Source organism: Chelonoidis abingdonii, chromosome 1 (genome assembly GCF_003597395.2).
Source record: "Chelonoidis abingdonii isolate Lonesome George chromosome 1, CheloAbing_2.0, whole genome shotgun sequence".
NCBI lineage: Eukaryota > Metazoa > Chordata > Testudines > Testudinidae > Chelonoidis > Chelonoidis abingdonii.
In genome coordinates, this window is record NC_133769.1 from 256,619,422 (window position 1) to 256,645,003 (window position 25,582).

The 25,582-nt window shown below is 44.5% G+C and overlaps 1 long non-coding RNA gene across 1 annotated transcript in view; it reads left to right on the forward strand.

Moving 5' to 3' along the window:
- The first annotated feature begins 206 nt into the window (after positions 1–206).
- The window catches only part of LOC142046327 (uncharacterized), a 120,832-nt gene continuing 95,456 nt past the window's right edge, over positions 207–25,582 (forward strand). The window contains exon 1 of the long non-coding RNA XR_012655230.1: positions 207–249. This is a non-coding gene — a long non-coding RNA (uncharacterized LOC142046327). The remainder of the gene's footprint in view (positions 250–25,582) is intronic.

The following is a 25,582-nucleotide window of genomic DNA, read 5'->3' on the forward strand; positions in this document are numbered from 1 at the left end:
GGGCTGCGCCACCACTACCCACCCCTGTCCATGGATTCCGAGGTGAGGGTTGTAATCTCAACCATAGCTGAGGATTCACGGAGGGGAAGATGAGGAGGAGGAGGAGGAGGATGAGGAGGACGACCTTGCAGCGAGCACAACAGCACTCCGTTAGCCCCAACAGCCAGGAGCTTTTGTGACCCAGACAGATTACCCTCCCAGCCCTCCAAGCCACTAGCCCAGACAGTGAAGCCATGAAAGTGACCTCTGGTGAGTGTACCTTTGTAAATATAAAACATGGTTTAAATCAGAGTGTTTTAATGATTGATTTGCCATGAGGGTTGGGATGCATTCGCGGCCAGTAAAGTTACTGGAAAAGTTTGTTAACATGTCTGGGGGATGGAGCGGAAATCCTCCAAGGACATCTCCATGAAGCGCTCCTGGAGATACTCCAAAAGCTTTTGCAGAAGTTTTCTGGGCAAGGCAGCCTTGTTCTGTCCACCATGGTAGGACACTTTACCACCCATGCATGTAGCAAGTAATCGGTGTATCATTGCATGACAAACCATAGCTGCGTATGTTCCCGGATTGCTGGCATTCAGAAACATCCGTTCTTTATCTCGCTGTGTTATCCTCAGCAGAGTGATATCGTTCATGGTAACCTGGTTGAAATATGGGAATTTAATTAAGGGGACAGAGATGGCCATTTTCCTACTGGGTGTTGCTTAAAGAAATCCTTCCTTGCACGTAGCAAGCGGGGGGAGGGGAAGAGGATAGCGCTGAGCTTTTTTGAGTTTGGCCAGCAGGAATCTTCCCAGCTACCAGCCATGCGGTGGGGGGGGGAAAGGGGGGTGATTAGCAGTGATCTTCCATGATACCAGCCATGCGGTGCGGGGAGGGGTAAAGCAATCCTAGAGAATTGGATTGGGTGGGGGGGGTTGGCATCTGCTGCTGCATGTTAACAGGAAAAAGCATCAGAGGGCACTGTGTATATGAAGGCTGGAGAAGCCGAAAGACAATGGCTTACCATAGCCACATGCAAGCTGAATTCTGATGCCCGGGACCTGCGTCTGTGAGATCTGTAACACCAGAGCGCAGGCGCTCAATATTAAAAGATCAAAATGCGACCTTGTGTAGTGAATCACATGTGCTATGTAAGGTGAATAGTGTTGTTCACTGTGAAAGAGTATACCATTGTTTGTAAAATGTATCTTTTTAAATACTTCTCCACTTTTTTCCCTCCCTCATGCAGCTGCACATTTTTCAAGCCTCCCTACTCCATCCGAAGGCTAGCTCAGATAAGGCAGAGGAAGAAGAGGACACGAGATGAAATGTTCTCGGAAATCATGGAAGTAACCCGCAATGAAAGAGCTCATCTGAATGAGTGGAAGGACGTGGTAGCAAAGTACAGGAAAGATGTCAGTGAATGTGAGGACAGAGGGACCAACATGAGGATAGGAGAGACGCTCGAGATGAGAGGTGTAGGCATGAAGATCAGCAGTGGCGGGATGCAACTGGGGCTGCTGCGTGATCAAACTGATATCCTCCGACATCTGGTGGATCTTCAGGAAGAGCAGCGGGTCACAGAGTGCTGCTTGCAGCCCCTGTTTAACCACCCTCAGTACTCACCATGTTCCATATCTTCCTCACTCAGACGTGTAAGAACGCGTGGGGAAGGCTTTGTGCACCCGCCCACTCCACCCGTGGACAGTCAACCAAAGGCTGTCATTACATTGAAATGTGCTAAATGGCCTTTTCCTTCCCTCCTATCCTCCTCCCAAACCACACCTGGGATACCTTGTTAATTCTCTGCCTCTTTTTATAATTACTTTTTATAAAGAATACATGATTTTTAAATGATAGTGACTTTATTTCCTTAAGCAAGCTGTAATCGAGGGGGAGGGTGGGTTGCTTACAGGGAATGACTTTTAATAAAGAATACATGATTTTTAAATGATAGTGACTTTATTTCCTTAAGCAAGCTGTAATCGAAGGGGAGGGTGGGTTGTTTACAGGGAAGGAGCCATAAGGGGGGGGGGTTCATGAAGGGAAAACAACACAGCATCACACGTACCCGGGCCCGTGATGAAACTCGTTTCAAAGCTTCTCTGATGCGCACGTTTCCTGGTGTGCTCTTCTAATCGCCCTGGTGTCTCGCTGCGTGTAAGCAGTGGGCAGGTGATTTGCCTCAGCCTCCCACCCGCCATAAATGTCTCCCCTTATCTCACAGAGATTGGTGGAGCACACAACAAGCAGCAATAACAAACGGGACATTGTTTGGCTGGGGTCAGAGCGGAGTCCAGTAATGTGCGCCAGCGAGCTTTAAATGGCCAAACGCAATTCTACCACCATGCCTGCACTTGCTCAGCTGTAGTTGACAGCTCCTGACACTGTCCAGGCTGCCTGTGTATGGCTTCATGAGCCATGCATCAAGGGAGGCTGAGTCACCCAGGATAACGACAGGCATTTCAACATCCCCAAACGTTATTTTGTGGTCTGGTAAGTAATTCCTTTGCTGCACCGTTTAAACAGAGTAGTGCTTCTGAAGACGCGAGCGTCATGAACCCTTCCTGGCCGTCCACGTGGATGTTGGTGAAACGTCCCTGTGATCCACCAGTGCTTGCAGCACCATGGAAAAGTACCCCTTGCGGTTTATGTACTGGGTGCCCTGGTGCTCCAGGACCAAGATAGGGATATGGGTTCCATCTATCGCCTCCCCACAGTTAGGGAATCCCATTGCAGCAAAGCCATCCACTATACTGCACGTTTCCCAGAGTCACAACCTTTCGTAGCAGCAGCTTAAGATTGCTTTGGCCACTTGCATCAACATCAGCCCCACAATAGATTTTCCACTCCAAATTGATTCCTGACTGACCGTAGCTTGTCTGGCGTTGCAAGCTTCCAGAGGGCTATTTCCACTCACTTCTCCACTGTGAGGGCTGCTCTCATCTTGGTATTTATGGCGTTTCAGGGCAGGGGAAAGCAAATCACAAAGTTCAAAGAAAGTGCTCTTACGCATGCGAAAGTTTCGCGGCCACTGCGAATTGTCCCCACACATGCAAAACTATGAGGTCCATCAGTCTGTGCTTGTTTCCTGGGCCCAAAATTGGCGTTCAATGGTAGAACCTGCCCCATTACCAGCAGGAGCTCGCGGGGCTTTTCCTGTCTACCTGGCCAGTGCCTCCGAGTTCAGATTGCTGTCCAGAGCGGTCAGTGGTGCATTGTGGGATACCGCCCGGAGGCCAATATCGTTGATTTGCGGCCACACTAACCCTAATCCAATACGTTAATATCGATTTTAGCACTACTCCTCTCGTTGGGGAGGAGTACAGAAACCGATTTAAAGAGCCCTTTATATCGATATAAAGAGCATTGTAGTGTGGATGGGTACAGCATTAAATCGATTTAACGCTGTTAAAATCGGTTTAATCGCGTAGTGTAGACCAGGCCTGGGAGGTCCGCTGGTCCCGCGGCTTCGGTGGCAATTCAGTGGTGAGTACACCAAAGCCGCGGGACCGGTGGATCCCCCGCAGGCAAGCTGCCGAATCCGCGGGACCCAACCAGGGACCTCCCGCAGGCAAGCCGCCGAAAGCAGCCTGCCTGCCGTGCTTTGGGCAGCAAAAAAGCTAGAGCCGCCTCTGCCCTGAATGTGCTACGTTGTTCAGACACCAAAACTTTAGAAGTACTATAATTGTTTCAAACCTTTGGAAAGACATATTGGAGTGTGCAACTTTGCATTCTAGACTGTAAAACCTACACGAATAATTTAGTTCAGATTGGTAAAATTGTAATTTGCTGTTCACCAGAGGGGCCTACTGCTGATCCATATTTTATGGAACTTACATTTTTAATGAAATGAGGAACAGCATTCCATTTCAGAATGGAATGAAATCCTGGCTGTTCCGTAATTTAAAAGAAAGAAAGAAAAACCCAACTCTACCACAGCTCTCAATTGCAATGACACACTTGGTTTCCTCTTTCCCTTTTACAGGTCAGTTCCCCTTCCCTTTCTCCCCACATCTCTCCCTCTCTCTCTCTCTCTCTCTCACCACACATGTACACGCCTACCCCTACCTTTTCTTCCAAATGTTTATTAATGGACCAGGCACAGTATCCATTTTGGCACAGTTCTGCAACTATTGCTTCCTCTGCTTTATCTGTCTGTAGGTGTTTAAAGTGTTTCTTGGCTGGGTGGCTGCCCTCATGCCCAGATGTGGTGGAGTAGGCTTTGTGTATCAGTACTCATCTTGGCAGTAAGTGATAGACACTATTCCTCTTTCCCTCATAGAACAGACATCTTATTCAGAAAAGGGGAACCTTCCCCACTGGAGAGGGGAAGTGTTGGGTTTTTTAACTCTAAAAAGAATGTTGATGTCAGGACTGGAACAAATAGGGTTTGTGCTGCAAGTTAAATCCAGCATTGTTGTTGGTTTATTTATTTATTTATTTATTTAAGTAGCTACCTACTGTTCTCAAATTGCCCTTTACTTTTTAAAAAGAGCAGTGTAGATTGATTGCATTGGCAGGGCAACACAAGAATACTTGAACTGCAGATGCCAGCACCATGCCTGACCTGAAGAGAAAACTCTCTCCTTTCACAAGTGCTGTACAAATGCTCCATTATTCATTCCCTAGAAGGAATAAGGGGGAAATTATCCCAGTAGCTGGCATGCTGCCATATTCTGAAAAGGATTAATATAATCTATGTAGTGATGCTGTATTTATATTTGATTCCCAGCTATTTTTATAAAAGCCAACTTCAGGTCTCTTTAAAGGGAAATACACACTGTTCAAAGAAAGAAAGAACTTAGAATGTGTCAGCTAATGAGGGGGCTTCTATGAGAAGAAAATTGTGCACACTTTTTATTTGTCTAAAACTACTTATGGCATCTGAGCTCATCTAATGTGCTTCCCCCTACTGAGTGAGATAACTGCAATAAACTTATTGTCAGGATGGAGATTGGAAAAAAAGTGTCTAATTTGCCTTGCCAGTTGATTTGACATTTTTGCTCTGACAATTGTCTTCCAAAACACACAAAGCACCAGCTTAAATACATATCTAATTTTCAATTCTGTTTCTGCTTTGCCTTCTCTGAATTCTTTTCCTATACCTCCCTCTAGTGAACTGGAAGCTATGTAACAGGACAAGGAATGCTCTATAGTCTGCTCTGAATTAAGAAAAAATATTTAGGAGTACATTTCTTCCTTTTTAAACAGAGCCACTATCTGAATTTAGGGAAATTATACCTTCCTTTTGATATAAAGTGCCTTTATTTGGAAAACTATCCCCATATACCTGATAGAGGCAATGTTGACATTTGCAATCTGTGATAAGCTTGAAACACTCCTAGACTGGCCTTTTTATTATAGTTTGTCATGACTGTATGGATGGAGATAACGGATGCAGCCTGTGTTTAAATACATGTTATTGTTATCAGGTCCCCCCTCCGTCTTCTTTTCTCAAGACTAATCATGCCCAGGCTTTTAATCTTTCCTCATAGGTTAAGTTTTCTAAATCTTTATCATTTTTGTTCTCCTCTGGACTCTTTCTAATCTTTTCTAAAGTGTGGCACCTTGAATTGACACAGTACTCCAGATAAGGCCTCATCAGCTAATAATTAATCCACATGCTACAGCCAGTTCACCCAAATCTCATTGTACCTTACTTATAATAGACTCAAGGACTCATAGACTTTAAGGTCAAAAGGGACCATTATGATCATCTAGTCTGACCTCCTGCACAATGCAGGCCACAGAATCTCACCCATCCACTCCTGTAACAAACCCCTAACCTATGTCTGAGTTATTGAAGTCCTCAGATTGTGGTTTAAAGACCTCAAGATGCAGAGAATCCTCCAGCAAGTGACCCGTGCCCCACGCTGCAGAGGAAGGCAAAAAAAACCCAGGGCCTCTGCCAATCTGCCCTGGAGGAAAATTCCTTCCCGACCCCAAATATGGTGATCAGTTAAACCCTGAGCATGTGGGCAAGACTCACCAGCTAGCACCCAGGAAAGAATTCTCTGTAGTAACTCAGATCCCACCCATTAGCCCCTTTTGCCAGAGGGCCTGGCTACATTTGCAATGCCAAAGCACCTGGCTCCATAAACAATCTCATTGACATCAGTGGGACTGCTTGCAAAATGTGGTACTCCTCAATGCAGGTAAAGGTGACTGTTTCTAACCCACTGGTTTTACTGTATATCTTTTAAAATCCACCATTTAAGCAGAGTGAGTTAATAAAACTATGCTTTAAGAAAAACTATGCTTTAAGAAAGAAATGCATGAATGAACAAATCCTGATGAAAGGGCATCGAGGTAGTTTTCAGGCTCATAGTAAATTGGAATTGACTTGCAAATGATGTGAGGCTATTCAGTTTTAAAGAGTACATTGGAGTATCTCTTGTTTCGGGCTTCAATGTCATTTGCGTCTCAATTAATTTGTCTTATAGAAGGTAACTATACAAGCCAGAAATCCATGCAATTATTTACATCCTGGTGACAAGCTCTTCTGGTGCAACAGCATGTAGCAAGAAGAGTAACTGACATTATGAGAGTCATATGTCTTTCACTTAAAATGCAGAAGGTATACTGTGCAGGGCCAGGCAGGTGCTGTAAAACAAACTGCTATAGTCTGCTGATCCGAAGCCAAGGATACATATTGTGACTTAACTTAAAACTGAATAGCTGACCAGCAACTGCTATATGTAAGAATTCCCATACCAGCCAACAAAATACACACGTTCATTAATAACACTTGAGAAGAATGTAGCAAATGTCAGTATTTTTACGAGAATTATGTGACTTGGTTTACCCATTCACTATTATTGCTACCTTCCTGGTGTCATAGCTGACTTATTTCCAGAGATCCTCCTTGTGTGAAGGAGACAAGGAGGCAGGAGCGGCGCCAGGGTTTTTGGCGCCCTAGGCGGAGGTCCTTCCGCGCTCCCGGTCGTTGGCGACAATTCTGCGGCGGGGGGGACCTTCCATGCTCCCGGTCTTCGGGGCACTTCGGCGGTGGGTCCCGGAGCGAGTGAAGGACCCGCTGCAGAATTGCCGACGATGACCCAGAGCGCGGAAGGACCCCCCTCCGCCAAAATGCCGCCCTCCCAAATCCTGGCGCTCTAGGTGACTGCCTAGGTCGGCTAAATGGAAGCGCCAGCCCTGCAAGGAAGGCACCTGAATGTCTGCCTTTGAATGAAAGACAAGGTGAGTGAAGTAATACCTTTTATTGGACCAACTTCTGTTGGTGAGAGAGACAAGCTATTGAGCTACAGACAGCTCTTCTTCAGGCCTGGGGGCAAGTCCACACTACAGGATTAAGTTGACTTAAGTAAGGTTTACATATATCCACTACAGTAATTACATTGGTTTTGCATGTCTGCACTAGCTCATTCTGTCAGCAGTGCACAGCCTCATCACCAGGAGCACTTCCACTGATTTAACTCTCAGAGTGGGGCATTGTGGGAAACTGACAGCTGGAGCCCCATTGCACCAGGTTGACAGACTGAGGTCTTTATTTACATCTGCTTTATGTCAACTTAACTCTGTAGCGTAGACGAGACCTGGGAAACTTACTCAGAGTCTCACAGCTAAATACAAAGTGGAAGAGATTTTTTTAGCATAAGTAGTTAACACACATTTCAAGGGACCACTAAGATGAAGTGGTCTGTTAGAACTCCTCCAATTACAGGGAGGAAAGGAAAGGAGGGAGAGGAAGCAGCAGCAGGAGTTGTTTGTTGTAATAAGCCATAAATCTAGTATCTGTATTCAGTACATGATTTTTAGGGTCTAGCAAAATTATGAATTTAAGCTCTCAGGCTTATCTTTTGGAAGTGTTGTGCAGGTTTCCTTTGAGCATGAGGACTGATCGATACAGAGTGATTACTTTGTGAAAAATGTAGGTGTTGGGTGTTTTTGTCTTTTATCTGTTTTCAGTATGAATTCATTTGAGAGCATAGTGATTGTCTGGTTTCACTCACATAGTTACTACTGGGGTATGTAGTGCACTGGAGGAGGTGCACCACAAGTTGTGATAGGCATGTGTAGGGCCCATAGAGTTCCTGAAATATTACTACCACCAGATAAAGATCAAACCAGCAGACAGATGACTGTTAACGAGGCCAACCAGCAACTCTCCTGCACCAACACTATAAAGAACTCAAAGGAGACTCCACAGCCCAATTTACCCAAGAACTTAATGGATATCATCAGGTCATTCTCCAAACTACTCCAAGAGAAACTCTACAAACTCATCCCCCATGAACCCACTCCAGATACCTTCTACATGCCTCCCGACATACACAAACAAGGGAACCCAGGCAGAGCCATCATATCCAACCATGGCACTGATACTGAAAGAATATAGGGAGTCATAGAAACCATCCTCAAACCACTCACCACACAAAGGGCCAACTTCCTCCAGGACACACCAACTCAAAGCAGCACCAGATCTTGCCAGAACCAATGTAAAACCTACACACATCTCCACTGATACAATGATTGATACCTCCTACAACACACTTTTCAAGATCCATTGGTCCTACATGTGCCTATCAGAACACTCAGTGTGCCTCATGTTCCAACAACAATTATGTTGGTGAAGCCAGACAATCACTATGCTCTCAAATGAACACACACAGGAAAGTGATAAAAGACAAAAACATCATATCACCAATGGGTGACACTTTTCACAAAGCTGTCTCTCTATAGCTGACCGCTCAGTCCTCATCCTCAAAGGAAACCTGCACAACACTTTCTAAAGACAAGCCCAGGAGTTTAAATTCATAACTTTGCTAAACACTAAAGTTCATGGACTGAACAGAGGCACTAGCTTTATGGCTGATTACAACAATCTAACCCACGAACAAACCCCCCTCGGCTTTTTTCCCCTCCCCTCCTTTCCTTTCCTCCCTATGATTGGATTGGTGTTAACAGACCACTTCACCCTGAATGAGCGCTTGAAATGTGTTAACTATGTAGGGTATGTCTACACTACACGCGGGATGGGCAGACAGTGATCAATCCAGTGGGGATCGATTTATCATGTCTAGTCTAGACGTGATAAATCGACCCCTGAGCCCTCTCCTGTTCACTCCTGTCCTCCAGCGCCATGAGAGGCGCAGGCAGAGTCGACGGGGGAGCGACAGCAGTCGACTCACCACAGTGAAGACACCTCGGTAAGTCGATCTAAGTAAGTTGACTTCAGCTACATTATTCACATAACTGAAGTTGTGTAACTTAGATCAATCCCCCTCCCCAGCCCCCGTATAGATCAGGGCTTAGCTAAATACAAGATAGAACAGATTGTTTAGCATGTGGCACTCTGAGTAAGGCTATGTTTATACTAGAGAGTTTACAGCGGCATAGCTGTAAGATCTTTCCTGTAGCTGCTCTATGCCAATGGGAGAGAGCTCTCCATCAACATAATTAAACCACCATCAACAAGCAGCATTAGCTATGTCAGCTGTGCACACTACCACTTATGCCGGCGTAACTTATGTCACTCAGGGGGGTTGTTTTTTTTCACACTCCTGAGCGACATAAGCTTTGCCAACGTATGTGGTAGTGTAGACATGGCCTAAGTTTTCCAGACCTGAAGAAGAGCTCTTTGTAAGCTCAAAAGCTTGTCTCTCTCAACAACGGAAGTTGGTCCAATAAAAGATGTTACTCACTCACCTTCTCTCTCTAAGGCTTGGTCTATGCTACCAACTTATGTTTGCATAACTACATTGCTCAGGGGTGTGGATTTTAGTGAACATGCTACCTATGCCAACAGGAGACCCTCCCATCAACATAGTGCTGTTAGATCAGTATATGTACATCACTCAGCCCCTGAGGGCTTTCACGTTGACATAGCTACCACTTCTCAGGGAAGTGGAATATCTACGCTGATGGGAGAAGCTCTCCCATTGGCATAGATAGTGTCTACACTGAGTGCTACAGTGGCACAGCTGCCCCTCCACCACTGCAGCACTGTAAGTGTAGACAAGCCCTAATATCCTAGTACTGACACAGCTACAACAACACTGCCTTTGAATGAGACAGTTGTTAAGTACTATCAACAAGGGAATAGGCCAGGCTATGGCAGAACAGTAGGGGATCTGCAACCAGCTCTCTCCAGATCTCTAGAGGAAAGAGTGGACATAGGGGAGAATGAAGAGACTGAGGTGTTGGCATAGCCCTTTGACACCACAGAGTCTGAGAAGATTTGGGGGGAGGAACAAAGGGACAAGTTTCCTGAGAGAGAAGGAAACATTTTTGACTATCAGATTGGTTGAGCTGAAGGACATTGATTTCAGAGGTCAGAAAAGAAGATTCCATGTTACAAAGGAGAAGTCATATAAAAGAAGAAAAAGAGAGAGGAAGGACCCCCACTCGAGTGGTAAGGAAACTGAGGCAGGGAATGGTATGTAGATATTTTGCCTAGATATGTATTTTCTTGTGCTGACTAAAGTAGTCATTGTCTTTAGAAATCCTTCTGCAAAGTCTGTGTCTATTTGCTTTGACTACCATCTGTCCTTCAAGGTGTAAACTGTAAACCAGAGTGCTCACAAGAGTAGAGCTCTAGGAAAGGGTATGCTTAAACTACTGGAATTCTTGAGGAGTCAACATTGATCTTGGGTCCTAGACCAGCTGGACTGTGAAGTTTTACTTCTCAAAAGGGATATCAAGGTCTGTGCCTAGGAAGTGTGCCAGAGAGGCTAGAGCCAGATAGGGTGGCTGGAGCCTGCAGTGACACAAGGAAGCTTAAAAGCACATGGGGCCAGCATGTGGGTTCAAACAGAGCATTCTGATGAGAGTCCAGTAGGAGAAGTTCGATAAAGGCTGTGATAATACATTGCATTTCTGAGTATACTAAAGACACTGTGAAATCTTTAGCGGCCATATTCTATTTTTGAATATGCCTGTGCAGCTCCTGGTGACTGCCACCGGAGCTGCATGCCCAAATCTGAAGGCAGAATTTGTGTCCTGGTATTTAATGAAGATTCTCACTAGAATAGGAAAATACATATTCACCATTGAAATTCTCCAAAATCCAGAGAGGCTCAGATCTGGTATTACCATATGGGTCCATCTCTATTTCTTACCTAGTAGCTTACAACTTGTTTGCTTTAATGAGCATGAGTGAGAGCTAAATCCTTCCTCCTGGTGGTTGTGCCCATTTGCTCAGCAATACAATCAATCTCCATTGAGAAGGTCTATATTCACTTCTACTGCTACATACTTCAGGGTACAGTAAACCCGAAATCAATAGAGAGAACTTAACTACTCTGGAAGCCAATGCTTCCTATTTCCTAATGTCTGACCTACACTAGGCCACAATGTGGGTCCAAAGAGGGCAGAAAGGGAAGACTAACACTATTTCTACACCCTGGTTATGCTGTGGGTAGAATCCATTAAAGTGTATAGACTTAAAGAGTCTTTTAAAAATCAATTTCTGGGTAAATAAAGAGGATATTTTTTTGAAAAGATGCTAGCTGGCCAGTTTAAGGACAAGTGGTGCTTCAAATCAGTTGCACCACAAACCACACACTGTTTACACACTGTAGTTGCAACCACCCCCAAGCTCTACAGGTTGATACTGAATATCTTGACTGCATTTTATCAAAATACTACAGTAGAACATCAGAGTTACAAATACCAGAGTTACGAACTGACCAGTTAAACACACACATCATTTGGAACTGGACGTACACAATCAGGCGGCAAAAGAGACCCCAAAAAAAGCAAATACAGTACAGTACTGTGCTAAACGTAAACTACTAAAAAAATAAGGGAAAGCAGCATTTTTCTTCCACATAGCAAAGTTTCAAAGCTGTATTAAGTCAATGTTCGGCTGTAAACTTTTGAAAGAATCACATTTTGTTCAGAGTTATGAACATTTCAGGGTTATGACCAACTTCCATTGCCAAGGTGTTCATAACTTTGAGGTTCTACTATGTTCACAGGTCACACAGCAGAAGGAAATTGTCATGTCACAGTATTTGATGCTCATCAGGTGGCATTACTGTGATCTTATTTTGAACTGTTATTACCAGAAAGACAAGGTGGTGAGGTAATATCTTGTATTGGGCCAACTTCTGTTGGTGAGAGAGCTTTTGAGTTTACACAGAGCTTTTCTTCAGCTCTACAGTGGGGGTAATAGGAAAACTATAAAGAAGAAGTTCTTCTCTGTGTTTCAAGTTTTAATGACCACAAATGGTATTGCCCTATTTTCTTTCATCTGAATAATTACAATACCCACAGAAGTGTCCCTTAACACCATGCTGGGGCATTGTGTCAATTCTGGCTCAGAATGAAGAATACCTGTTGCTCAATTGCCTAATGCAATTCTCAGCACCATTAACAAAGGGGAGGAGAAGGAATCCTCCACAAGGCTATATTACTTACTAGACTAACCAGGTGTAGAGTAGAAAGAATATTGTGGTTCCTAGAAGAAGACAATCTGAGCTAAGTGGTTTTAGGTTCAGAGCTTGTTATCAAATATGGAAACCTACAACATTGGCTTACAAATAGTATAAGGAAAAATAATTACAAACGTGAATTTAAAAAAATCCTCCAAAACCCTCTTAGTAACATGCAAGAACCACTATTGGGTGGATATTGAGAAGATGGATGTTGGGATTTTGCTTTCTGTCACACACCTACACACCTTCAGTTGTCACTTATTCAAAAGCAGTTGGCTCAGTTTGTCCAGCAGGGGGCATCCTGCTGCTACTTTTCCTACCAGTCACTTTCCTTTTATCCTATCAAATAAAGGAAAATAAGAATGTAAACTTTTACCTTTGGGATGAGCAGTAATAGTGTGGGTTCCCTTATTTTCATCACTGTTCCCACTACATATAAACCCAGCTTTTCAGCTATGTATACCTTTTATAAAGTGACAGACAATTTTCTCAAGTGTCACGCTTGCTCTAAGCTAACAAAACGTATTTCTGAAATTTCATAAATCTAAGGAGCCATTCAGCCCTCTTGACAAACCTGTAGCTTGGTGTGTTTGTTTTTTGCTTATGTCTACTGGAGAACCAGGTCATTTTAAGAACTCATAACTTAGCGGATGGGTAGGATATAAATTAAGCACAATGGATTAAAGTCTGCTCTTATTTATGCTGCTTGCATAGTGAGTGAGTCCACTGAAGTTAGTGGTGGCTCTCCAGATTTACACCAGTATAAAAGAAAACAGGATCTGATCCAATGAAGTATTGGCTTTCGTGAGACAAGATGGGTGAAGTAATATCTTTGTATTGGACCAACTTCTTTTGGTGAAAGGCACAAGTTTTCAAACTATACAGTTCTGGGAAACATGCTCAGAGTGTCACAGCTAAATACAAAGGGGAACAGATTGTTTAGCATAAGTAGTTAACATATATTCTAAGGGACCATTCAAAGAGAAGTGGCCCGTTAACATCCCTGAAGTCATAGGGCAAAAAAAGGGGATTGGTAGTGGGTTACAGATTGTTGTAATAAGTCATAAATCCAGTGTCTTTATTAAGCCCATGATTTTTAGTGTCTAGCAAAGTTATGAATTTAAGCTCCCAGGCTCATCTTTTAAAGATCTCATGCAGGCTTCCTTTGAAGATGAGGACGGATATATCAGGTATAGGATGATCGCGTTGTGAAAAGTGTTCATCCAACGGTGACATGGTGTTTTTGTCTTTTATCGTTTTCTGTGTGAGTTCATTCAAGAGCACAGTGATTATCTAGTTTCACCCACATAATTGTTCTTGTGTTCTTATCACACATTATGTTGTGATAGGCACGTGGAGGACCCATGGCTTTTGTGGGGGGTGTTTGATCATCATAGCAGTGGATTTATGTCAGTACATTTTCCATCTATTCTGGCAGGGTCTGGTGCTGCTTTTAGTTGGTGGGCCCTGTTCTCAGGAAAGCTTGCTTCTAATTATGAGCTTGGAAAGGTTAGGGAGGTGTCTGAAGGCCAGAAGAGGAGGTTAGGAAAGATTTATTTCAGGACGTGGTGCCCATCAAGTGTGGGTTGTAATTGTTTAATGAGACCTTGTAGGGGGGTTCTAATGTGGCATAGGTGCCGAGTCCTAGGGCTGGAGCACCCATGGAAAAAATTAGTGGCTGCTTAGCACCTACTGGCAGCCAGTTCTCCCCTCCCCACCCCCACGGCCTCCTATCTGCTGGCAGCTCCACTCCGTAACTCCTTCCCCTCCCATCCAGTGCCTCCCACCCACCATTAGTTGTTGTGCAGCATGCAGGAGGCACTTGGTGGGATGGGGAGGAGTCTGGTGCGAGCTCGGGGAAGGGGTGGAATTGGGTGGGAAGAGGCAGGGTGGTGTGGGGTTTGAGGCAGAGCAGGGGGTTGAGCACCCCTGGGTCCTGGAAGAAGCCAATGCCTATGCAGTTTGAGGTGGCAGATAACAACCAGGTGTGCAGTTAGAGGGTAGCGAGGTTTTGTGGGGGTGTTTGGTTTTTGTTTTTTTTTTCCTGTATTGAAGCAGGTTCTCTCGGGGTAGTTGGATGGCCCATTCCATGACACAATCTACTTCTCTATGAAGTGTCCTTGTTTGAAGGCGGTTTTGAGTTTAAGATAAATATCCCAGATTTTCCCCTCAGAGCATATTCTGTAGTATTTGAAGGCCTGGCTGTAGATAGCAGATGTCTTGGTGTGTTTGAGGTGGTTACTGGATATGTGAAAGTAAGTGTGGGGATCCGTGGGTTTCTTGCATATAGCTGTCTGCAGGGTTCCATAGTTGAAGCTGATTGTGGTGTTCAGGAAGTTAATGCTAGTGTGGGAGCATTATGACAGCAGATTTCTTGCACAAAAGCCAAGAAATGCCAGAGTTAAGGTTATGCACAGTAGCTCTATTCCTCCTTGTGTGTGTGTGTTTGATTTAGGGGGAAATTTTGTGGAGGTTAGGCCATCACCTCTCATTAATTTAGAATGGCGTTGGGTACCCAACTGCCCTCTGTGCTTTTGAAAATTTCCCCCCTAATCTTTCATCTGTATTAACATACAACTTTTTCTACAACCTTGTTAAGTGTCCACAGATTCTTTATGGTTCTCACTGCTGACCTCATTCAAGACCTGATCCCAAACCCACTGAAGACAACAGGAGCTGTTCTGATGCCAAAAGCTAAGCTTGTAGATCCATTTTTATGCACCTCAATAAGAAGCCTCATTTTTTTCAAAATCCTGAGCACCTAGCACTTCCCAGCAGCTCTCTTGCCTGCTCAGCACCTTTGAAAATCAGGATTCTTATATAGGTGCCCAAATACAGATTAGGAAGCTTAACTTTAGGTGCCCATTTTTGAAAATCTTAGCCCTGGTATGTAAGCACCTTTCTTGGTCTTTGTCTGACATTCACAGATTCACCACTTCTCCCTGCAGCTCTTTTGATTATCCAACAGTCTAATTCATCATGTTGTCAGGAAGTTTGTTCTAATATTGATTTTAAAATTTCCCTTCTTTAAATTTAATCCCATTTCTCCTAGCTAAAACCTCTATACTTTCTCTTCTTGGTATTTACACCCTTAAAATAAATTGCAGGGTCCAGCACATCAAAGCAGACATCAAAGGACAAGTACTTTACTGAAAGGGACTGAGTTCAAATAACATCTAACACCAAGATTATATATTGGAGCGCACCATAATACTCAGGAGAAAAAAAACTATGAGTTCTCTGTTGGGTAGAGAAAAAAAGGTAGACTGGATAATCAGGCATTTGTTCAGAATTTGATCTATGTAAGAAGCATCATCGCTGGAACATTTTGCAAGGTGAAATGCCACTGAATGACCCAGATGTTTTATAACTGCAAAGAGAAAGCACATTCTAAAAAAGGTATGCTTCTTTTAGGCAAGGTCTACACTACCTGCCTGATCGGCGGGTAGTAATCGATCTATAGGGGATAGATTTATCATGTCTCATCTAGACGCAATAAATCGATCCCCGAATCGACGCCTGTATTCCACCTTGGCAGGAGGAGTAAGTAGAGTCGACGGGAGAGCTGCAGCAGTTGACTTGCCACCATGAGGATGGCAAGGTAAGTCAAACTAAGATACTTTGACTTCGGCTATGCAAATAGCATAGCTGAAGTTGTGTATCTTAGATCGATTGCGGCCCCCTGCCCCCCCAGTGTAGACCAGCCCGTAGCCAAAATAAAGCAGATACGCCAGTTGGATACTGAGAAATGTAACTCACTAGATATTATGACAGAAGACAGGCTCAAATGGGCTACATAATTGAATTATTCCTACTAAACTTAGGAGAGCATCTGCATTTGCATTGCTGTCAGCCTAATCACAATGTTCTTAACAGCTACACATCTCCATTAACATAAAGCAGATATGCAATCTTACCTCATTTACTATGCAAATCTGCACATTTTTGTTTTGTTACCACTGCCATGATCTGCACCTCAGTTATGAAATAACTTTATAATTCTAGGTCCCAGTCCTGCACCCACCTCATACCTTAAACACTCCTGCACTGAAATGAATGTGAGTTTCAGGTGCAGTAGCAATGAAGATTATATCCATGATCATGAATGGAACTTTCTGACTGGGGGTCAGTAACACCCTATTTCTCCAGTCACAACACTAATGCAGAAATGTAACAGGAGCATTTGGTCCAGGCATTTCAGGAAAAATATTTTGTTTTTCAGATGGTTACAGTAAATCCATTTTAACATTGTATTATAATAACTGTGGCGAAAGCGTTAGCTAATACCCAAGAAACGAACTGCCTGCTTGAAGAGCATCTGAAATGATATTTTGGCTTAGAATGAGGCATAGAAAATAATAGGCCAATCTTACTGTACCTTGAAAGTGTTCCATATCAGTTCAGCCTGTTTTGGGGCCCGTGATCCTTCCTCTTTCCTGCTGCTAGGAGCTGGCTCTGCAGCCCTTACTCACACTGAATAGTACTTGTGCAGGCAGTCCCATTGACTTTGAAGGGACTACTTGCCTTAGTGTAATACTCATCAGCCTGAGTGTAACCCTTCTGCCAGGTGAAGCCAGCAGCAGCAAGGGACGGGTTCAATGTCTAATGGTTCCTTTGGACAATATAACACAGAACTGTCTCCAGCCCCCACCCAGTAACCTGGGACAATTACACATCACCTCTGGGTGCCTCTAAGAGGCAGTATTTCCCCTCTCACAAACACTGTCTGTGTATGGAAAAGAAAACTTTTAATAAAAGGGGAAAGGAACCCAGCATACATTTGGGAAAACACCACAAGCATGATTTGAAAACATATGACCATGAACAAAACACCCACCCAAGAGCACACAGGGTGGTGTCCTTTTTCCACAGCCTTTCATATTGCAGTGTGAAAGTCCAACAAACGAATGTCCCGTTAACATGCCACTCCCCTCTCCCTCCACAGCATGCCACTCACAGTTGTTGTTCTTGGTCAGCAAAGACTAAGAATACCACAATAAGTCAACCTAAGATACACAACTCCAGCTATGTGAATAATGTAGCTGGAGTTGACATAGCTTAGGTCAACACACTGCAGTGTCTACACCATGCTGGGTCAATGAGAGACCCTTATTCCTCTCATTTCCGGTAGAGTAGCAGAGTTGACCGGAGAGCACTCTACTATCAATTTAGCTGGTCTTCACTAGACCCGCTAAATCGACCCCCGGTGCATCAATCGGTGGGGGGACATAGACATAGCCCCAGAGTTCACAGGTGCATTCACACAAGTTCACATCCCATCCCAGGTGGATGGGAGAAAGGCATCGTCAGCTGCTCCACCATCGCTTACTCCACCACTGTCTTCTCTACTGCAACGGCTGAAATGTCTTGAAGTCCCACCGCTTAACACAGCTCTCAGTGATTTCAGCACTAAGTGATGGAGCCTCACTGTAATACAGGCTGGGTAAACTTTTTTACCAGAGACCCTGCCCCATAGCAGTTCTAATGCTTACACCTGGCTAGCAATGATGTCAGCTCCAGTGATCCACAAGAAAAGCCTCTCAATTGAGTCTTAATCAGATCTGTAATTAAACAGGTTAAATGCTGTCTGGACCCTTAGTCAGATGCCACACCACCAAGTACAAACTCCTCTCCTCTCCTCTCCTCTCCCGTCCCGTCCCGTCCCGTCCCGTCCCGTCCTTTGTCCTCCCTTCTACGTCTCTCATCTCCATTGGGCTTTGGCATTTCTACCCCATGCTTAGCAAGCTCTGTTCAGCTGAGGGTGACCCCTTCAATCAGGGCATGCCAAGCACAGTTCTGCTGCCCTTGATTCACACAGCAAGGATAAAAAACCTTTTATCACCCCTCCACCCAATAACAAAGTGACCTGCAATCCAACATCTGCCAAAGAGTGATCATTTGGGCTTCATCATTCTGGCTCCATCAAGGGGCTCCATCACACTGCACGCCTAGGCAGAGTGGGTGCGTCTATACAAATACAGTCTGTTCCTGATGTCTTCTCCCCAGTACATCACTAGATGTCCAGGGAAAGTTCTTTCCAACATGAGGAAAGGTTGCAGAATTTGTCCCTTCATCAGCAGCAAAGGGCCAAGTTAATACCAGTACCAGTTGCCTGTAAACAAAGACTTTGGCTGATTCAGTACCATAGTAAAGACACAGTTTGGGTGGAGAAGCACCTCACCTCTAGTCAAGGCAAAAGCACTACCATCCCCAAAATAGACGATGAGACAAAGAAAGCTCTGCTTGGGGGAACTGTAGTTAGAGACCTAGGGAAGCTGTAGTGACAAGGACATAGCCCTGTGCTGGGCAAGTAGAGGACGAGCTGTGTTGGCTGGCAGAAGAATCTCTGCAGGGGGTGGGGCAGGAAGCTTCTCTTGGCAGGCACAGCAGGGAAAGAGTACACAAGGAATGAAGATGCTAGGAGCACAGGCCAGGATAACAGTGAAGCCAGCCCTCCCACTGAGCTCTCTTCTGTTCCTCCAACCTCCTGCTGCAGAGTTGAGCTTGCCCAGACAATTCCAATTATCTCCTGGGGATTTATAGTCAAATATTTTCAAACTACCCAAAATGCATGCTATTCCTGAGGGACTATGCCCTGCAAAACATAAGGTTTTACAATTTAGCTGTTCTGTGCTGTCCCATCACAAAGCAAATATGGGGGAGAGGATTTTAAATGTGAAAAATACATTATCCTGACTCTCCTAATTCAAAAATTCTGAAGGAAATGTGCTCAGCTTTCCAGGAAAAATTTCCTTCAGACAAGAAGCCAGACATGGCAAAATTCAGAACTAAAGGTAAATATTTTGAAAGCTTGAATGGCAGCAGTTCTGCAACCATTGCTGTAGTGCTTCCTACTGGCACCTGCTCTAATATCTGCATTAGAATGTTGCTCATTACCTCCTTCATATTCAGTGCTGAATATTACACATGCCACATTAGTTTGGACACTTGCAGAGCAGTTGGAGAAAGACAAACAGTGACCTTATGCATATGAGTGTTAAACTCCAATGTGTGAATACAAACTCCATTCTAAATCAAGTCTAAAGTTGTCTGATGTTTTGATGTTATAATTCAGAAGCATTATAAGAAAGTTTCACTGTATTTTACTTTCAGTAAAGTTTATATAAGCACCTTCTTTAATTGCATGAAAGAAGGCCATTTCCATTTATATAGCATTACTCACTGAGAAGCATTAGCAGCAGCTGCCTGGAAGTCAGAACCACTTATCGTAAAATGCATCTCTCTTCAACAAGGCCTCTTCGTCTGGAAAAAAACAGACCACTACAATCAATTATTGGATGCATAACATGATATATGTTCCTATTGATTCTCAATACAACTGATTGAAACAAATAAGAGCAGAGGGATCCCAAAGACTTGGGGATTCATTAAGTGCATCTTAACTGGTTTACAGCAAAATACATTATTTTTAAAGGGTGCACCACCTTCATAGTTATAAATTGCCTACTTCCGTGTGATTGAGCAATTATTTGTTATTTTTTGATTAAAAGAGAAAAAATGGATCTGAACCTGCAATCCTTATTTATTTGCAGATTCCCACTGTAATCTGCAGGACTAATTGCACAAGTGAGGAATATTCATAGGAAGAAGTGTTGAAGGGACAGGTACCACAATGTTTACAATATTAGGCTATTACATACCATTTGTACATCTTAACTGACAGCTTAGAATGATAACTTCTTCATGTTCTATCACGTGTGTTGTGATCACCTAGAGTGCTTCTCCTGGGCCACCTCAATTCCCCCAAAACTGACCCAATTCTACATGTCCCTCAGCTACATCTTTGGGGGGAGTGATAGCTCAGTGGTTTAAGCATTGGCCTGCTAAACCCGGGGTTATGAGTTTAATCCTTGAGAGATCCATTTGGGGCAAACATTTGTCTGGGGATTGGTCTTGTTTTGAGCAGGGGTTTGGACTAGATGACCTCCTGAGGTCCCTTCTAACCCTGATATTCTATGTGGAATCTAGAAAAAGGCATACTCCTGCTTACATCCAACCAACATTCCCCTTTAGGAAAATGGGCTACTGATCAGTAAGCACTTGTACTCACCCATCTTTGAGATATATAGCATTTTGAGAACTACATATAAACCAGTGCATTGAAAGTACAAGATGATATAGAAGGGTAACTCTCCTTTCAAAGACATATGTGGCCCATTAACAGCCTCATTCTACCACTGCTGTTTTATTGTTTTGTTTGTTTACCCACCTTGTCTGCAATGTCTGAGGTTAGGGTGTTCTTTTATTAACGAATGAGAATTTTTTGTATGATTCTTCAGCATCCCAGGAACTTATGTGGCATGGGGGTGCTTCATAAATGAAATTATTATTTGTTGTTTTTCTCAGGTTTGCATATAAGGCTGTGTTGCTTCTGGTTCAAAAGAATGTATTTTTCATGGTTGCTAACAAAATTATTAAAATACATATCTTAGAGAAAAGAAACCTTGTCATCTATAGTGTCTAATGCAAACATTATCAATACTTGGTTCTGGTTTGGGGGACCTTAGGTGAAATCCTGGCCCCAGGGCCAGATTTAACTCTCCTGTAGGCCCAGGGCTATTAGATTTTGTGGGGCTCCTGGGGGTTTGGAGTGTGGGAGTGGGGTCAGGGCAGGGGCAGAAGATTGGGGTGTGGGAGGGGGTGCAGCTCCAGCTAGGGAGGGAGGCAGGGATGGGACAGGGGGTTGGGGTGTGGCAGGAGGTTTGGGTGTGGGCTCTGGGTCGGAGTTTGGGTGTGGGATGGGGCTCAGGGCTAGGACAGGGTGTTGGCGTGCAGATGGGGAGTGGGGTCTTTGAGGGAGTTTGGGTGAAGGAGGGGGCTGGGGCTCAGGTAGGGGGTTGGGGTGCAGGGTGCAGGCTCCAGCTGGGAGGCGCTTACCTCGAGCAGCTCCTAGTTGGCAGCGCAGCAGGGCTGAGGCATTTCCAGCCCCTATGCAGAGGGGCCAGGCCACTCTGCACAGACATGCTGCCCATGCCTGCAGGCACTGTCCCTGCAGCTCCCATTGGCCATGGTTCATGGCCAGCAGGAGCTGTGTAGCTGGTGCTGGGGACAGGGGCAGCATGCAGAGATTCCCTGACCCCTCGCCTCAGGGCTGCAGGGGCATGCTAGCAAGCTCGTGCTTGCAGCTCCAAACCCACGAGGGGGCGCCAAGGCTTGGAGACCGGTATCTGGCCTGCGGCGTGGAGACTTGCCATGGGCCAGATGAAAAGAAGCAGCAGGCCACTTCCGGCCTGCAGGGTCCCCCTTAACCCAAGGCCCTGGGCTGCAGCCCCTAAAGCCCCTGTGTTAATCTGGCCCTGCCTGGCTCCATCAAAGTTAATGGCCAAACTCCCATTGAATGGGGCCAGAATTTCACCCCTTTACTTGTTGCTTTCCAATTTGGCCATACAAAATGCAAATTAGGGGAGGAGGAGGCGGGGAAGGGAGGAGAAACAGATTCAAATTTTGATCCAAATCCCAGCACTTAAGGATTTTCTAAACTTGTAAGCAAGTACTTAAGTCCCATTGGATTCAGTGAGTTTTAAGCATTTGCTTAAATGCTTGCCTCAAAAGGGATGCTTTTCTGGAGTGTGCCATAGAAGGATGTATGAACCTGGGCATCCAAAAAAAGTAAGGCACTCAAAATCAAAGGCCACTTTGGAAAACATTGGCCTAAATAAATGGGATTTTCTAACAGAATTAAATGTCCAGCACACACTGAATTTCGGTGATTCTGTAGTGAGGCGGGGTGGCCTCCCAGGGACCCAGAGTGGGAAGCCCCCACACTAAGCCCTGGTGTGCAGAACCAGGGCCTACTTGCCTGTCCCCCAGGAGGTGAGTTGGAGGGGCAGGAATTATAAAAGCTGACCCAGAAAGCTCAGTAGGGAAGCAACCACCAGAGACACCAGACACCTCCTGTGGCCTTCTGAGCTGGGAAGCGGCAGAGGGTGCCGAGGGAGGAGAGGACTGGCCTGGGCCACTGGGGCCACCAGCTGATTCAGACAACTGGCCCGGACTGCCCAGACCGCTGTCAGACCTGATCCCAGAGGGAGAAGACGACTGGCCTGGACCACCACTGGACCAGACCCCCAAAGATTTGCTTGTGGTCCCAGGAGTCGCCGTCAACTTCCACCCCTCCTCACAGCAACAGGTACACCAAGAAGGGGAGTGTGGAAGTGGCCAAGGTAGTAGACCCCTCTCTGCTTGTGACATGCAGCGTGGATTCCCACTGACCCAGTGACAAAGCGCTTTGTCACTGTCAGGGCCCCGGGCCGAGACACAGTGGAGCAGGTGGGCCTGCACCCGCCCCTCCCACTGCCACCCCAACCCGGGTATGGCAGTCTCCCCTTCCTCAGGCCGGACACCTGAGCCTCAGACTCTTTGTTGCCCTGTCTTGATCCAGGGCTGGGGCCAACTGATTTTTTGTTTCCCACTCAGCCTGAGCACAGACCTGGGCTTCAGCTGCAAGCGGAGACTGCTTCATTCCCCACAGCAGCCAACATATCAGTGATGTAGTGAGGCAGAGTGGCCTCCCAAGGACCCAGAGTGGGAGGGCCCCTGCACTGAGCCACTACAGATTCAATATAAAAACAAAGGAGTGGGAGGAAATACAGCATGCTATTAATGTGCTCATCAGACTATAGAAAAAATATGTATGAGTTATCTATTTGATTTCTCGAACTATAAACTAACTACAGCACAAGATCAATAAATTTTAAGGCCATATGGGACCATTAATGATTATCTAGTCTGACCTCCTGCATAACTCTGGGCACAACATTTCACCAAGCCATTCCTGCATCAAGCCCATAACTTCTGTTTGAGCTCAACTAGATCTTTTAGAAAAGCATCCAGTCTTGATGTAGCCATATAAAGTAATATAGAATCCATCACATCACTAAGTAGCTTGTTCTAATGGATAATTACCGTCCCTGTTAAAAGAAAATTGCACCTTATTTCCAAAATTAAAATGAAAGACTGCATCATAACCCATTTGCACAAAGGTTGTGCATGACACTTTAACTTTCTATTCCTGACTTTTGAGTGACTTCTTGAACAACGTTGGCATTCAATTAATTCTTCATCTGATATTAAACAGAAGTTCATTTGTAGCTGTGTCTCAGATCAATTCCCAAAGCACAAGAGTGAACATCTTAAAAGCCACAATAACTGACAAACTCGGAAGAAGTCAAAACCTGAGCGGAAATGAAGAAATATAGTTGTATTTTATAAATCAAAAAGAATGATCCTCTGTATCTCTGGGTATCTGTTTTTTCTGCTCACTGTTTGCTTTTGATTCTGAGGGAGTGCATTTTGGGAAAGTCTGAACTGCCCATGCTGTATTCCTGTTCTGTGGGTAAACAGAGAACTTTAGCTTCCAGGGTTTTCAGTATGACAGCTTTCACCATGACTAAATACGTACAGAAGGCCAGATCTTCAGTTAGTATAAACCACTGAAGTCACGGATCTATACTGACTTACACCCAGGGAAAATCAGGCCTAAAAATGTATTTAAAAGAGAGTGGGATGGCAAGAGAGAGAGATTTGGATTTGATCAAAATTTATATCAAAGGATAAACTTCCTTTCAAGGATTAAAGAAACAATTTTTTTATTGGTTAGTATTTCAGTGATTTACAGGCACGGATAAAAATTTCACACCTTAAGTAAATGTTTGAAAAAATAATTATCTTGAGGAATATCTTCTATACAAATATTTCAAACTGGCCCCCTGATTCTTGGTCAGAATTCTCTACCCTGGTTCATTTTTGTTCTTGTTCCTGTCTCTGTTTGCTCAATTGATCTCCAGGTTATTGGTTTTTCTGTCTGCCCATCTTGTCCTTTCCTCTTCTGTCCCTGTTTTCTCAGGTCATTTAACACTGAACTACATTTTCCATGTACTCCTATCTATGAAGTTTGAAAGGGAGGGAAACAGAAAACAGAAAAGTCAATGCCACATTACTGTAAATTCTCTTTGGAACAAAAGCTGATTTTGCTCAACCTTCCTGGAGACTTTTTGTAATCATGGCTAAATGTATTTAATTTTCACAATAAAATCTGATTCAGTTATTCGTGATTGAAATTGAGCTATAATTAAAAATGGAAATGTTCAGATTATATTTCTGTTCCCACAAAAATAAAACCCATTAACCTTACATTAAGGTGACTAGACTACATAGCCCATCAATGCAAAACAGATTTCCTCTTTTTTATGGGATTATGTCATTTAACATGCAATCTATAAGCTACTCATTAATTCCTCTTCTGCTTCTCGAATAGCCCACATAGCTCCACATTTAATCCTGAACAACAAATGGCTACCCTTAACTCTGACTATATTTATTAGTTCTGGAGGAGGAGGCAGTGGTGCCTTCTAAGAACTATTAGTTCAGTGATTAGAACACTTACCTGGGAAGTGAAAGACCCAGTTCCACAGTGGATAACTAATGAAAGAGTGATGGGAGCAGAAAGGCTGGACCCTGGGGTCTCCTGCCTCGTAGATGGGTGCCTCAGTCACCAGACTACAGAGTCATGTTATCTGTATTCCAATGATTGTTCCACAGTGGATAAATAATTAAATAGTCTTCCGGCCACAGAAAATAGTAATGACTCTGTAGCCCAGTGTTGAGGGCACCTACCTAGAAAGCTACTCCAACCACTTTTCATTAGTGATCCACAGTGGAACAGCTTCAACAGGGAAATTGTAGGACCCCCACACCAATGTATCCCATAGACCAGGAGTTAGAGCACTCTTCTGAGAGATGGGATTTGAACAGGGCCTCCCTTCTCCTTTTCTGATAGAGGGGGGGGGGAATTGAACCTGGGTCTTCTACATCCTAGCCTGGTATTCTATCCAGTGGGCTGAACCTGATAAGGTGGATGGAAGCTCCTCCTCGGTCATATTTGAATGGAACCCAAGCTGGTAAGCAGCTTCTGAGCATGCCCATTAGTGCAGGCCCCACACGTGACTTAGGCAACCGAATGCATCTTCCCTGGTTTGTGAATTACTCAGGGGCTTAGGCAGGAGATACCTGTCTGGTCAGCTAGAGGAAGGCAACAGTACACATGCCAAGAGGCAGGAACATAGGTGCCTAGGGAACTTTTACTTTGAAAACTTGGGTGCCAAATGGGTTTAGGTACCTACACAGCTTGGTGAAAGTTTTGTGGATCCCAGCAGATCCAAAACTGGGACTTGGGC